At 27.1% G+C, this 15479-nt stretch overlaps 1 protein-coding gene across 12 annotated transcripts in view; it reads left to right on the top strand.

Annotated features, from left to right (window-relative positions):
- The window catches only part of LOC142332044 (cleavage and polyadenylation specificity factor subunit 6-like), a 150892-nt gene that overhangs the window by 113255 nt on the left and 22158 nt on the right, over window positions 1-15479 (top strand). For 8 of the 12 annotated variants that reach the window (XM_075378155.1, XM_075378154.1, XM_075378153.1 and 5 more), the window contains one exon: window positions 9530-12280. The exons of the other annotated variants lie outside the window; for them this stretch is intronic. The gene's annotated coding sequence lies outside the window, so the exon portion shown is untranslated. Of the gene's footprint in view, window positions 1-9529; window positions 12281-15479 lie in introns of those variants that run through there. 12 annotated transcript variants of the gene reach the window in all.

Genomic DNA, 15479 nt, shown 5'->3' with positions numbered 1-15479 from the left:
CAATACCCACTGAAGATATAGGGGATACCTTGAAAATAAATTTTGGAAATTAACTACCATTGTTATTTTGGTAGTTATTAACGCAGTGGTCAATATATTAATGAATTATTTGAATTTTCAAAATATATATATATATATATAATTTTACTGAAATTAATCTTTTTAAAATTCATATTATTCCTCTGTACTGTTAAATTATGTTTTAAATTCTATTAATATAAAACACCTAGTACAGAGTATTGAGATAAGAAATATCTTACCTTAATTTTATATTGAAAGTACTTTTGTGGAATCTTGCATCCTCCATTATAATTGAATTATTAACCTGCATAATAAAATACTAAAATGAACCATGTCATATTTAAATGTAAGAAACATTACATGGGCGTGGTTTCTTTAGTATTTTGAACTTTTTAATATGCAGTTTAATAAAAATAATTCAAACAAGATTGAAGGTGCAGGATTCCGTGGAAGTACTTTCATGATAAAATTAAAGTAAGATATTTCTTATCTCAATATTCTGTATTAGGTGTTTTACATTAATAGAATTTAAAATATATGTATATATATATATAAAATGTCATGGGATTTTAAGTGTTTTAATGGTTATTTTTACATTTATTATCTTAATAAAATCATCATTCAGAAAGTAACTTTGGTAACAACTGTTGTGAGATGGCTTTGATTTTTTCATATTTTAAGAATCATAAGTTAAATTGACCAAAGTATGTCTTCATCCTTCTTTTTATCAGTTATAACTGAAAAAGTATGTAACAAGTATGTGAAATTTTATTATTATCAGTGTTATTTATAATTGTACTTTCTATATTTTCCTTTTTAACTCACTGTTGAATAGCATTTGATACTACTACATTTAAGTGATATGTATCCTTTTTTATGGGTGTTTACTTTTTTTAGAACATCAGATATAGTTCTCATAGCTTCACTTAAAAGAACCTTTGTTTAGATGGCTTTCTGAAATCGCTTTTATCTGTTATAAACAATGTTTCATGCATAAATATTTCACAGTTAAATTTATGTTGCCAACTTTCATAAGGTTTCAATGTATGGAGGTTGAAAATTTTTTTAAATTAAATTTGTAAAATTAAATATGTATTGTAAGCGTTAAAAATAGTAGTTGTAGTTAGTATTTTAAAAAAATACTTCTTATCAGAGAGTAAAAATACTTTTTTTGTTATTTTATTGGCTTCTATGCATGCTTAAACATTTTTTTTTTATATAATAATTATGTTATCCAAGTTAATGTGTTGAAATTACACTACTGTGGAAACAGATGAAAAATTGGATCATTTTCATATGTAATTTGCAAAATTCCTAAAAGTTTTCATTGAATAAAGTGAAACTACAGCCCTGGCCAAATTAATAGACTAAAATAATTTTTTCCTGTTTTTCTACAAAATTATTACAAATATTGCTTTGCATTTGTCTGTAATGTATTTATTTTCATCAGATTATCACTAGTAATAAGCATGAAAAGGATGTTTCTGACATTGCAAATTGACATAACTGACCTTTCTGCCTGTTTTTTCAGCATTCAGTGATTGCCTACCTACCAGCTGTTCAGTCAAACAACCTCTTTGCATGTAAATATGTGTTTGAGTGTGGTGTAAGTGTTTTAAATTAGACAGATTCTTAGATCTGTGTTTATTATTGTTAAAAATACTATACATTTCATTTTTGAATTTGTTATAGGTGTTTAAAATAATTTTCACTTCCAGTTTTTAAACAAGTAAAATTTTGTGGTGTGGGTAAAATTCCTGATCTTTCTCAAAGAAAGCATAGTACAAGTTCTTTTCCAAAAACGTTTGTACCTCCAAGTCAGATAGCATGAAGACTAAAAAATTGGTTAGTTGAATTAAGAAAAATACTTGAAAAAAAATGACACCTTTAAATCCATACAGATTGGGAAATGTGGCCGAAAGAAGATTTTTAGTCCTAGAATTACCAGAAAGCTGAAAAATTGAAACTAGCTAAAAAAAGTAGCACAAGTAAGGTTCTTAGTGACCAAATAAGAGAATATGGCATAAATGTTTCAAATAGGACTGTCAGAAGAACCTTGAAAGAAGAAAGACTACGGGCATGCAGACCTAAGACAAACATAAAATAACTCCAGCAATGGTTGAAAAAGCTATGAGGCAGGATTAGTACTTGAATTTTTTGAAAACTAAACTACTACCACAAGCTTGTGATTGGTATCCGAGTGGAGAATTCATTTTTGTGCGTGATGGATCTCCATGCCATCAAGCTAACTGTAATGACATCTTCTTTCTTTAAAGAAAGAAGATGTCATTGTTCTTTCCTGGCCTGGTAACAGTCCTGATATGAACTCAATAGAAAATCTATGGGCAATAGTCAAGGAGTACAAAAAATGAATAACAGAGGCAATTGATTGAAACGCTCACTCAAGTTTGGCACTGTGATGAAGAAATCAAGACCACTGGTGAAAATCTTGTACAGAGTATGCCTAACAGACCTACAGTGCTCACAAAGAACAAGGGAGTGCATACTAGATATAAAAAACTCATGTTTTATGTAATACTATTACTTTTCTGTCTAGCGCTATAGCTGTGGAGGGGAAAGTAGTTAAATCAGTCCAATTTGGATATATGTGGTTTTCACTGGATCCAAGCATAAGTTTTGACACCTAAGGAACCCAAAAAATCAGATGAAAATTTTCTGGATGTCCGGATGTACGTGTGTATTTGGTGTCACCGTCTAAATCACCTTATATCTCCAGAACTACTGGACTGATTTTGACGAAACTTGGTCACATTACTTCTATATATGGGCATAGATGCTGTTAAATTTTCAACTTTAAGGTAAAGGGGGTAAGGCTGTAGAGCAAGGTCACCCTCAGTATTTTGAGATTTCGCCAAATTAAGGTCTTATTTTTCTTAGGCATGTTTGTTGACAGTTAAAAAAAAAATAATAATATTTGCCAAAAGTTTTTTGCAAAATTGCACCCCTACCCCAAAAAATGCTCTAAATAAACTAGTGGGTATACTGCATCAGTAGTACCCCCTCACGCCATAATGAGCCCCTAGTACAGCTGCTGAAGTGCTGTAGTCCTCTGCTATGTTGTGATGTCACGGGTGAGTGGTAGAATTAAATAAATAATATTTAAAGTGGCCGCTAGTATAGCTACGCCCGTGCAAATGAAATACGGTATGCACGTGTGCTTTAGTTAGAATCTTTGAATTAAATAAACAAGAAATATTACACTTAAATAAAATGATAAATACTTTTAATTAAGTTGTATGCGCCTTGCATCAGAAAAATGCTGCGTGATGGAAAAGTTCTACAATTGTGTTTCAGCTTTTTTTTTTTTGTATTCAGTAAATAAGGAATAAAAATAAACTGTATTTTGACATTTTTACACTCATAATCTAATAATTTGATCACAATTTTTATAGAAAAACGCTAAAAAAATTGTTTTAATCTAATAATTTGGCCAGGGCTGTTGATTAACATAAAAGAAAAAAGTTTAATATTGCACAAAACTTACATTTTTCCTTTAATGTGGCTTTGAGACGGTAATTCTTCAAATTTTTTCCCATCCTTTGATATCAAAATACACTGCATTTACTCCAAGTGAATGAATTTGAGTTGGATGGACACTTTTTTCCTGAAATAACCTTAATAAAGATGCGTACTTAAGGCTAACAGGATTTGTCTATGTAATTAATCCTTTGTTTGCAGATTATCTTTTTCACTATCCCCTCCTATATTTGAACTGTTTTTCTCTAGATAAATACCACAGGACTCAACTCTCAGAATTGTGCAGAAGCTTAGTTTTCACTGGAGGAAATCTGTCACTAATGTCTCTATTTTCCAGGAATTTTGTGTTTGATGGTAACCATTGTGTAAAGCCAGATCTGTTTCTCTTAGTGAATAAATTTTTAGTTTCATTATTTTATAATGCTTTTATTATGGCATGAATATTATGAAATAATATTCATAGATTTTTTTATTTATTTTTAGTAATGTTAAGCTTAAGTAAAAGTTCATTTTTTAAGATTGTAAAATATAATTTAAGGTATTTGGTAAAGGTGTGGTAGTTTTTTATGAAACTAAAAATTTTTATGTTACTGGTAAAGTATTTTCTTATAAGATTTTTACTTGGTGATTACATCTTATTCCACATACATCTGTAATAAAATATAGTCTGTCTGTTTTGATATTTAGTTCTCTTTTGTTCGGTATTATTTTTTCCTATTAATTAATAATTTTTTATAAAAATTTTGTTGAAAATTTAAAAAATAAACTATAACTAAATAGATTAATTTATTACTATTACTGATTAATTTAAAGCAGCTAAAGAATTAGATCAAAACAGTAATAATCCATTCTGTTTTTGGTAATTTTTTATTTCTGTAACTGTTGTAAAAATTTTATTTTAACTGATTTTAAGTTAAATCATTGCAAGTGATATTTTTATCTGTAATTGATTATATCTACTGCATAAATGAAATTTAACTCTGAAAAGTATTTGCTTTTACAATCACTTCAAAACTACGAAGCCAGTTTCATTTTCAAAATGAACTTGAATGTTTTTAAAAAAAGTTATTTATTTCATGTAAAGCACAAATGTGTGATTAAACATTTTGAAATGAGTTATTAAATTTTTTTTAATTTTCAGTTATTTAAGTTATAAAAAATCTTATTTCACTTAGGAGGAAAAAAATTCCCATGCTTAATCTTTTTCTGAATGTCAGTTGTTTTGGTAAATATCCGGAAAACTAGAAAAATTTGGTTAATTATTATGTTTATAGAGAATGTGTAAAATTAATTTATTTGTTTTGTATTGATTTAATTACTTTGTATTAAATAGGGGTAAACTTAGCAGCTGCAATGTTATCTACAATTGCCTTTATTTATTGCCAGTGTTTGTTTTTCTACAATATTTCACATTTTAATTGCATATTTAAAACATTTGAGTATTGATTTTATTAAAAACAAAATTCAGTTTCAGATTGTAAAACATTAAGAAATATATAAGACAATTTAGGTATGTATTTAGTTTCACTTGTAAGACAAAATATCATGTATGCTTCAGAGGGCTTTGCATAGTGTAGTGATTTGCAGCAGCATATTTGGGTATGTGAAGAAGGCAACAAGAAACCACATTGCTCTTAATTTTTCATAGTAAACCTGGTGGGAGATGTTCACTTATTCTTTAGATAGGCTATTTTGGTGTGTCTTGAGATTGCCGTATTCAGAAGTGCTGTGTCATTTTAATATCAAGTCACTTACAACCATTACAGTTATGGTACCTAATAAAACAAATCTTTTCAAAAAGTATCTCAATTACATTGTATACAATAGGTCCTAAGGAAATGCTGACATTCAAACAGTGCTTAAATACTATAGCACTCTTAATTTATTCAGAGATTATAAAACTATTAGCTGAATATTTTTTCACTGTTTTCTGGGAATTTAGTGAAATGAGATGTTAGGAAAAGTAATTAATCTTCTTTCTGTAAAAAAAGGGGAAATGCTATTGTTTTTAATATTGCCCTGATTACATTAATCATGACTGTTATACTGAAGTGATTTTCAAAAATTCATTATTTGTACGTGTCAAATTTTTTAAAACTGGGTGAATTTAATGAATTAATTAGTTTCTTAAAATTGTATAAATTTATAAATATTTTCATGCTAACATATTGTTAAAAATTTGGGTTTGTAAATTACAGTTTTAAATTTGTGCAAATGGCCAAATTGTTAAAATTTATATGTACTAAAATTCAAGTACTTATATATTTTGTTCTTAATTTTAATTTTTAAGACAAAAAATATATGTACAAAATTACTTTAAATTATCTAGTAATTGTAATTATTTTATTATTTTATTTTTTTTTTACTGTAATCATTTCCCTTTCGTAGACAAAATTGAAAAGTAATGCTTTTATGTAATTTAAAAATGTTCAACATTATGAATTTAACCCATTTGTATTTATATTTGATTATTTACTAAATGTATGTTTTATTTAACATATCTAATGTACAGTGTTGATTTTTAATATAGATTTTTGTTATGTATTTTTTTCTACTTAGCTGTCTGAATGTTTCTTTAATATTGGTTTTGAAAGATGTATTAATAAAAACACTTGTATTTTATACTAAACTTTACAGTTTAAATTTTACTTTATCCTGTCACCTTTATTTTTATTAACTGAAATGTTAAACTTCTCTGGTACTGTGTGTGTGTGTGTGTGTATGGGCGCACGTGCGTGTAAAAATATTATATATGATTTATTGATATTTTTTAGTGATTGTATGAGATTCTATAATGCTTTGGAGTGATGGTTACAATTCTATAATACGCTTACACTATATTTATTTGATATTTATTATAGAAATACTGTAACTTTTATGAAAATTTATTGTGAATGTTCTAAAAAAAAAAAATGGAGCTTATATAGTATTTATTTCTTTACATAGTCATTTTTGCTTATAATATATAAGGGTCACCCAGAAAGTAAAGAATACATTTTGATGTTATAAATTAAAAAATATGAATTTTTAAATTAAAATATTTGTTCAGTAGATCAAGAAGACATTTTATGTCAGTGGTTTTTCTGCTCGATAAGAAAATATTACAATGAAGGAAAAATATGAAAATCACTGGAGGCCAGATCAGATCTGTATGCTTGAATACTTTACAACAAAATTTTGAAACAGCATTTTTTTAGTTTATTCTTACAGCTAAGTGCTAGAAAGTGACTGTTATTGAGAATCAAAATAATATGAACTAGTATGTGTTGTAAGTATTGTATTAATGAAAATATTTTATATGAAATTAAGAAGAGACCTGTCAGTCCCAAAGAACACTCAAGGTTTTGAAGTGTTCTTAAGATTGCTTGGATTTTGAAGGAGTTTCTAAATTATGCTGTTTCATTGATAGGCATTTTTCAGTAGCTTTAATACAGGTCTATCTTACATCATTAGTTATATAATTACAAAATTCATCTTCTTCTCGCTTATATTGATTAAGAAATATCAAGACAACTCCAGTTTAGTTGGTTTATTATCGTATCTAATAAACCATAGATTAGATTTTTTTTTTTTTTTGTCTTCAGTCATTTGACTGGTTTGATGCAGCTCTCCAAGATTCCCTATCTAGTGCTAGTCGTTTCATTTCAGTATACCCTCTACATCCTACATCCCCAACAATTTGTTTTACATACTCCAAACGTGGCCTGCCTACACAATTTTTCCCTTCTACCTGTCCTTCCAATATTAAAGCGACTATTCCAGGATGCCTTAGTATGTGGCCTATAAGTCTGTCTCTTCTTTTAACTATATTTTTCCAAATGCTTCTTTCTTCATCTATTTGCCGCAATACCTCTTCATTTGTCACTTTATCCACCCATCTGATTTTTAACATTCTCCTGTAGCACCACATTTCAAAAGCTTCTAATCTTTTCTTCTCAGATACTCCGATTGTCCAAGTTTTACTTCCATATAAAGTGACACTCCAAACATACACTTTCAAAAATCTTTTCCTGACATTTAAATTCATTTTTGATATAAACAAATTATATTTCTTACTGAAGGCTCGTTTAGCTTGTGCTATTCAGCATTTTATATCGCTCCTGCTTCGTCCATCTTTAGTAATTTTACTTCCCAAATAACAAAATTCTTCTACCTCCATAATCTTTTCTCCTCCTATTTTCACATTCAGTGGTCCATCTTTGTTATTTCTACTACATTTCATTACTTTTGTTTTGTTCTTGTTTATTTTCATGCGATAGTTCTTGCGTAGGACTTCATCTATGCCGTTCATTGTTTCTTCTAAATCCTTTTTACTCTCGGCTAGAATTACTATATCATCAGCAAATCGTAGCATCTTTATCTTTTCACCTTGTACTGTTACTCCGAATCTAAATTGTTCTTTAACATCATTAACTGCTAGTTCCATGTAAAGATTAAAAAGTAACGGAGATAGGGAACATCCTTGTCGGACTCCCTTTCTTATTAGGGCTTCTTTCTTATGTTCTTCAATTGTTATTGTTGCTGTTTGGTTCCTGTACATGTTAGCAATTGTTCTTCTATCTCTGTATTTGAACCCTAATTTTTTTAAAATGCTGAACATTTTATTCCAGTCTACGTTATCGAAAGCCTTTTCTAGGTCTATAAACCCCAAGATTAGATTTATTATCATAAATTTAAAACCCCATCCCCTACAAAGATTGTTTTTTTGAGATAGTCACTGACAGTTTAGTTTTGAAATATAAAGAAATTTGTTGTGGATTAGTTGTTCCTGTATTTCACAAATGAGTCTTCTGAAATAATTTTTGTCATGAAAATTTGATTGCCTTTTATTGGATGTACTGTTGTTTATTTTATTTCTCTCAATTCATTCAAAAACATTATCACTATATACCATTATTATTTTTCTATAATTTCCTACAGGATGGCCTTTCTTACTTAAAAGCTTAATTACACTCAGATTTCTAATTTGGTGGAATTTTTTAATTATATTTTATCCAAAATAGTAACGTGAAATATGGAACTTGGCTCAGATTGAAAACCAGTTTGCGAGATCATATACATAAACCCTGTGCACAAATGTCTTACTTTTTTTATGACCCTTATATTAAATATGCTTATGCTATTTAAGAAATAATCCAGTAGACTATTTACTTATTTAAAAAAAAAGAAATTTTCAATTTACCTGCATAACATAAAATTATATTGATACACCATACATCCTGTACGGTATATTGTATTAATATACTTGTTACATACATTTTTTTCTTTTTTTTGTGAAATTTATGTGAATTAATGATTACTGATAAATAATATGATGTAGTTCTAGTGGTGTTAAAAAGGAAATAACTTTGTTTAATTATCTTTTTATAATTTCCATAATTTAGTCATTTATGTAATCTACAGTAGGTTACTACTTAACTCTCTTGTATAATAATGCTAGTGCATGTATCATATATATGAAAAAAATTTATTCTGTTTTGGAAAATCCAAACATATATATATAATGATTTACAGCAAATGACAAGAACAGTAATAACACATTACATTACGTTACAGAATAATGTTAGATTAACTACTAGTTCTCATTACTCATCGGAAGTTAATTCAAGTTATTCATAATTTTTCTAAATAGATTGGGTTTAACATGTTTTGTCCTAATAGAATTTATTTTTAATTAATATTTTGGCCCAGTTTGATTGAAAGTAGTTCTTGTAAATATTCAGTCTTTAATTTAAAGTTAGTTTTATTAATTTCATCTAAATTAAAGACTTTTTGTAAAATTTTTGTTAATTTAATTAATGTTCTGATAACCTGTATCTTGTAATTCATGATTTTTTATGTATATACTTTATTTTATTTCTATATTGTCATATTTTGATTAATGGAACTGTTTATGGCCAAGAAATTTGTTTGTATTAAAATAATTAAGTCGTATGTTTTGTGTATTTATGTATGTATAATATATAATTTTTTTTTTTGTTTAAATTTGTTGTTTCATTTGTTTTTCTAGGCTTGCTATGATTCTTGCTGTACTATTGTGAAATCTAAATACTACATAACATCTGTTGTAAAAATTATTACAAACATGTAGCAAAAAAAAGAAGATTGTAATTTGAACTTAGTTTATAAGTTTTTTGTTTTTGTTTTCTTTTTTTTTGGTTTTTTCATTTTACATTTAAATGAAAATAATGTAATTATTACAATAATTATACTAGTATATGTTTACTATACTTTTTTCCTTTTGTAACTGTAATAATTTTATCCAGTAGATGCATTTATATGTTAAAAACAAATAAATGTGAGTAATTTATATTGGTTAATGGCAACATTACTAGTGTTATATGCAATGATAATAATATAATTGAAATAAAATTATTTTCTTTTGTTTTTTTTTTTTTTTTTAATATTTCTAAAAGTATGATTTTTATTGTAGTATCTTGAATTTATTATTAAAATAATACATTTTAATTGACTGACATTATAACTAGTTTATTTATTGTAACTTTACAACAACAAAAAAAAATTTAATGGGAATTTAATTTCCTGTGTGTACGTTAAATTTTTTTCACATTAATTTTTTTTTTCGTTGGGTTGATAATTATTAGCACATAGTATGTTATAAGAATATATTTAATATTAAAAGTGTTATTTACAGAAAATACTGTATTCTATATTAGTTTATTAGTATTAAAAAGAAATAAAGTTTGCTGGAATTTCTAAGTACGTAGTTTTTTTTTGTGCCTAATACAAAAATATATATATATATATATATATATATTTGTGTATATTTTTTTGCCAATTTAACAGATATTTTTATAGTTTTTGTTAATTGCATCATAATTTATTCAATATCAGCTTTAGTCCTCGATTTATTTACCATTTTCCCTTTCCACTTTCCATTTTTTCTAGAGATGTATGTTAGTTTTCAGTTATCAGTAGTTTGTTTTATCTTGACTATTAGTACTAATTAATTACTTGAACTAATTAATTACTTAATTACTTGAACCTTGTTATCATCATTTTATTCTTCTTGTAAATGCATATCGTAACTTTACATATTCCACAAAAAAATTAAAAAATTTAGAAGAAATTGTTTTTCATTTTTTGATAATCTCATTATTGTTGAAACTTTTACTAGTTAAACAGATGGATTTTCCTCTGTAAAATATGATAAATCTTATCACACCTCTTCCATATGTTTTTTAAATTAATGAAATTTAATTCCCTATTTCATTTGAAAATTTGTTTTCTGATTCTGAAAGTTTTAAATTTTGTATGTTGGGGAATGAAATGTATAATCTATATATATTCTTACTATTTGTTTACTTACAGACTCTATAATTATACGTAATCCACCCTATGCTGATGCAATTTTCACTGAGATCCAACATTATGTACCATTCAGTGTACATAGCCACTTTTTGCTGAATATTCAGGTACATTATTTTGCGGCAAATATTTAAATAAACTCTCTCTTTCAGACACATCTGGCCTCTTTATAAAGTGAAGCATGTGTAGCCTTTAATCTACAAAAAATTCCTATCTGGTCTACTTTCTGTAATATCCGGGTTTTTTTTTTGGTAGGGATTTTTTTGTGTTATTCTTTTTATTTATTTAACCTTTTCATTGATTCACAACCATTCCAACACAATCTTTTTTATCGCAATGACAGTCCATATCTCTTCTTTTTTTTGTATACTCAGAAACGTTTTTTTAAAATTTGGCTTCTAATAATTCTTTTCCTCTTTTAATTGTGTTTAAATTAAAAATCTTGTTTACACTAACTTGATACATTTAATTACTGTATTTATTAACAGTAAAAGTACTGCATTTTGTTGGATGGATTGGGAATATATATATATATATATATATCATTTTTAAAATAACAAATAGAAATATGTTACAAATTTGTTGTTCAATTATAATGTTCATAAATTTCAGACTTTGTTTTAATTTTTTTCTTAGGCCAGTTGTTCACCAATTTTTATGTCATGTTACTAAAACATTTATCATTTAAGAAGTGGTAAGCTTTCAAAGTTCTTGATAAATTATATTTTTTGTTTTCTTTTCTTTTTTCACATTAACACCTATATTTATCAATATTTTGTCTTAGCAAGTGACTAGACAGGGTTTTATATACAAATGAAATTTTTAATCTAGCGATTACATTCTAAATTGCCCTAAAACTTCTAGATTTAAATTGCTTTTTCTTTCAGTTTTCATAAAGTAGTAATTCATTGTATTCTTATTTCATTACAAGAGATTCCCAGAATTTTTTTAGATCTAACATGCAATTTTAAGTGTATTCGGAAAAATTAATTAACATCTTCATTACATTGTCATAAATTGAACATAAAACAGTTTTGAAATCTGCAAATCACTGCCTTTGGATTGTTAATTTTTTTATCACCTGACCAAAATAAAGCCATTTGGTCAGTTCTTTAGATTAATAAACTACCAACATTAAAGAGAAATAAAATATATTGAAATACTATTTTTAGTTTGATGAAAATAGTCTACTGTAATAAATAACAATTTTTTTTAATATTTGGTTGAGAAAGCACATTATTTATTTTGTGCTCTTTTAAAAATTTTTTTTTTCCAATGTTGTGGACAAAAATAATAGTAATATTCATAAGTTTGAAATTCCAGTATTCTTTTATTTATTATTATAATTTTACATTTGTTTGCAAGTTATATTAGTAGGATTTATTGTGTAGACCCTATTTATGATTATATATTAAAGTTTTCTAATTGGTAATGTGTAGTTATTTCTACTTGATAATTCCCTTATTTCACTTATTTAATTTTTTTTAAAAACATTTTGTTGTTAAAGTTTTGCTTTTATGTGTTAAGATTTTATTTTAACATAATATTCATTATAAATGATGATTCAGGAGGAAATGGAAATAATTTGGGAACCGATTCTAGAACTTGAAATAAGGAAAAAAGTAAATACAAACATGTCTGAAAACACTTTCGAGTTTGCCTGGATTTCAGTACCAATGAAATAAGGAGTTCTATAAAGGAAAAAAATTCTGAAATTTAAGGAGTTTTATAAGAAGTAAACTTAATGGTTTCATATGTTTTTTGACCTGAAAAATTGAATAAAAAACCTGACCTGATAAATTGAATAAAACAGGTCCAAGAACTATATCTCATGTAGTTTTCATGATATCCACTACACAAAAAACACATTAAGGTTTGAAGTACAATAACTCATAAATGACTAATAAATGTTATTATTAAAACTTGTAGAGAATTTATTCTGAGGAAATTGATATAATAAAGTTTATAAAAAAATCTTATCTTATTAAAAGCCAAACTTAACAGAAAAATGTTAACGAATTGTAAAAATTTAAAACAGCTGTTTTTAGTACAATAAATTTAGATCTTTGAAAAATTAAAATATTTCTAATTTACTTTCAACATAAATATTCACTGTGGTTTATTCTTTTTTCTTTTTCCTGTTTAGCCTCCGATAATTACCTTTCAGGTAATACTTCAGAGGATGATATGTATGAGTGTAAATGTAGTGTAGTCTTGTACAGTCTTAGTTCGACCATTCCTGAGATGTGTGGTTAATTGAAACCCAATCACCAAAGAGCACTGTTATCCATGATCTAGTATTCAAATCTATGTAAAAATAACTGAATTTGCTAGGACTTGAATGCCGGAACTCTCGACTTCCAAATCAGCTGATTTGGGAAGACGCGTTCACCGCTAGACCAATCCAGTGGGTACTGTGGTTTAGTCTGTATTAATTTAAAGTAAATGTTCAAAAAATTTCACCATTGACATCAATACACTTTTCAACTTGTTTCCTTACATTTTCTGTCGTCAACCTAATCATATCTTTGCATTACTTAATGAGGGCAGCAACATTGAGAATGTAAGTGATCACTTTGTCACGTGTGTCTATTTTTACTTGTATATCTCGCATTTCAACCATACCCATAACCAGTAATCTAAGAGAGTAAGGCCTGGTGATAGCCAATTTACTGGCCCTCTACATCCAATTCATTTACTACTTAATTTTTCATCTAAGAAGTGCCTTCTTCATTTTTGAAATGTGTTTGTGCTCCATCAAGTTGATAATACATTTCAGTTCATTTCACTAATGAGAAATTTTCAAATTCTATAAAAAATTCCAAGTATTTCTCCCTGTGGCACGTTCAAGTATGAAAGGGCCTATTAATTGGTTGTTGATCATGCCTTGCCAAAAATTCAGTGAAAATCGATTCAATTACAACATGTGAGTTTTCTTTAGACCACTGATGTGAAGAAAACTGTTAATTATGGATAAAGTAGCTTCATCCAAAAATAGTATGAACGGAATTAAGTGGTAATTACTGTTAACATATTGAAAAAACTGCAGTTGTCTGGCATTGTCACCAAGCCGGAGTTGTTGAACTTTCTGAACTTGATAAAAACGTAGTCTGTGATCATGTAACATTCTGCATACTGTGGAATGTTGAGTCGTGTAGAAATTATTCATATGTTCGTTGTAAGACTAAGCCGTATCAGCCAGAGAATGTTTTCACTTTCATCACCACATACCAATTGACATTCAGATGAACCATGAACACTGAGAAGTTTACCATTCTCCCAGAGATTATTAAAAATTGTACGAGTACTTTATGGTTTGGACTACTCTTCCAGGATACCTAAATCGGTATTCTTCCACTGCAGCTGAAGCATTTTCACTACAAAAGCCATACAAAAAAATCATATCGGCATATTCTGCATTAGTGAAGAGATGTGAGTGGCAGTTTTTTAAATAAAAAATTCTAAATGGAATTTCCCTTTTTTAAATTCAGATTCAATTGTAAAAATGTAGGTACAGTTTAATGTATAACAAACACAAAAAACCAAATAACCTCATTTTTAAAAATAATTAAACTTATTCAAATCATTATGTGATTATTGTAATCAGAAACAACTAAACCGCCTAATAACTCATAACCACAATTTTATGACAACAGTGAAGTAGTATTCAAATTACTTTCAAAACATACAGTTAGTGTTATCAACCCATTTTTCAAACATCTAAATTTATTTTACTAAAAATAGCTGTTTTAATTTTTCTGTTAGGTTTTATTTTTAATAAAAGTTTTTTCTTCCGTCCATAGTCTTTATTACATCAATTTTCTCAGAATTAAATTCTCTATAAGTTTTAATAATAAAATTTATGCATTTATTTGTGTTTAATTATTGTATTGTAGTTATAGTCTTGAAGTTATTGTATACTTCAAACCATAAAAAATGTGTTTTGTCTGTGAATTTTACCGTTTTATGTTATCATGAAAACAGTGGGAGATATAGTTCTGGTACCTGTTTTATTTGATTTTTCTGGTCAATAAATATAATGAGACCAGTAAGTGTACCCTGAAATCTGGCCAAAATTTTTCACTAGTCAACTTGATAGTGTTTCCATTTTCAGATATGTTTGTATGAACTTTTTTCCTTATTTCAAGCTCTATGATTAGTTCACAAATTATTTTCCTTTCCTCCTGAATTACTCTATATAAAGAATCAAATAAAGCATTAACAATTTTTGTCTAGAGAATATGAATGTTTTGAAAAATATTTCAGACAAATCTGTTTCCTTTTAAAGGTGAACGTATTTGATTCTATAATTTTTTAACATTGCTAAAATTTAATTGCGAGGTTATTTATTATGTACTCCTTTTTTAAATATATTGAGTGTTTTTGAAGTTACTTTACTTTTAAAATTTAAAACATACTTTTGTTGTACAGTAAGAGACTTCAAGATAAAACATTGGGTTAGGTTATGTTGTAACAAACATTTAAAACACTTAGTTGTCTACAACTAATAAATATTGATATAAAAAATGTTCATTTCACTTATATTAGGAAATGGTTTTAAATAAATATTCTTATAAATTTTTTGGTCAGTTGGGTCTTTAAGGTTAGTGAAATTGCTTAGCACGGTATAT

Source organism: Lycorma delicatula, chromosome 11 (assembly GCF_047948215.1).
Source record: "Lycorma delicatula isolate Av1 chromosome 11, ASM4794821v1, whole genome shotgun sequence".
Lineage (NCBI taxonomy): Eukaryota > Metazoa > Arthropoda > Insecta > Hemiptera > Fulgoridae > Lycorma > Lycorma delicatula.
The sequence above is the reverse complement of the archived record's forward strand: the minus strand, read 5'-3'. Positions and strand labels throughout refer to the sequence as shown.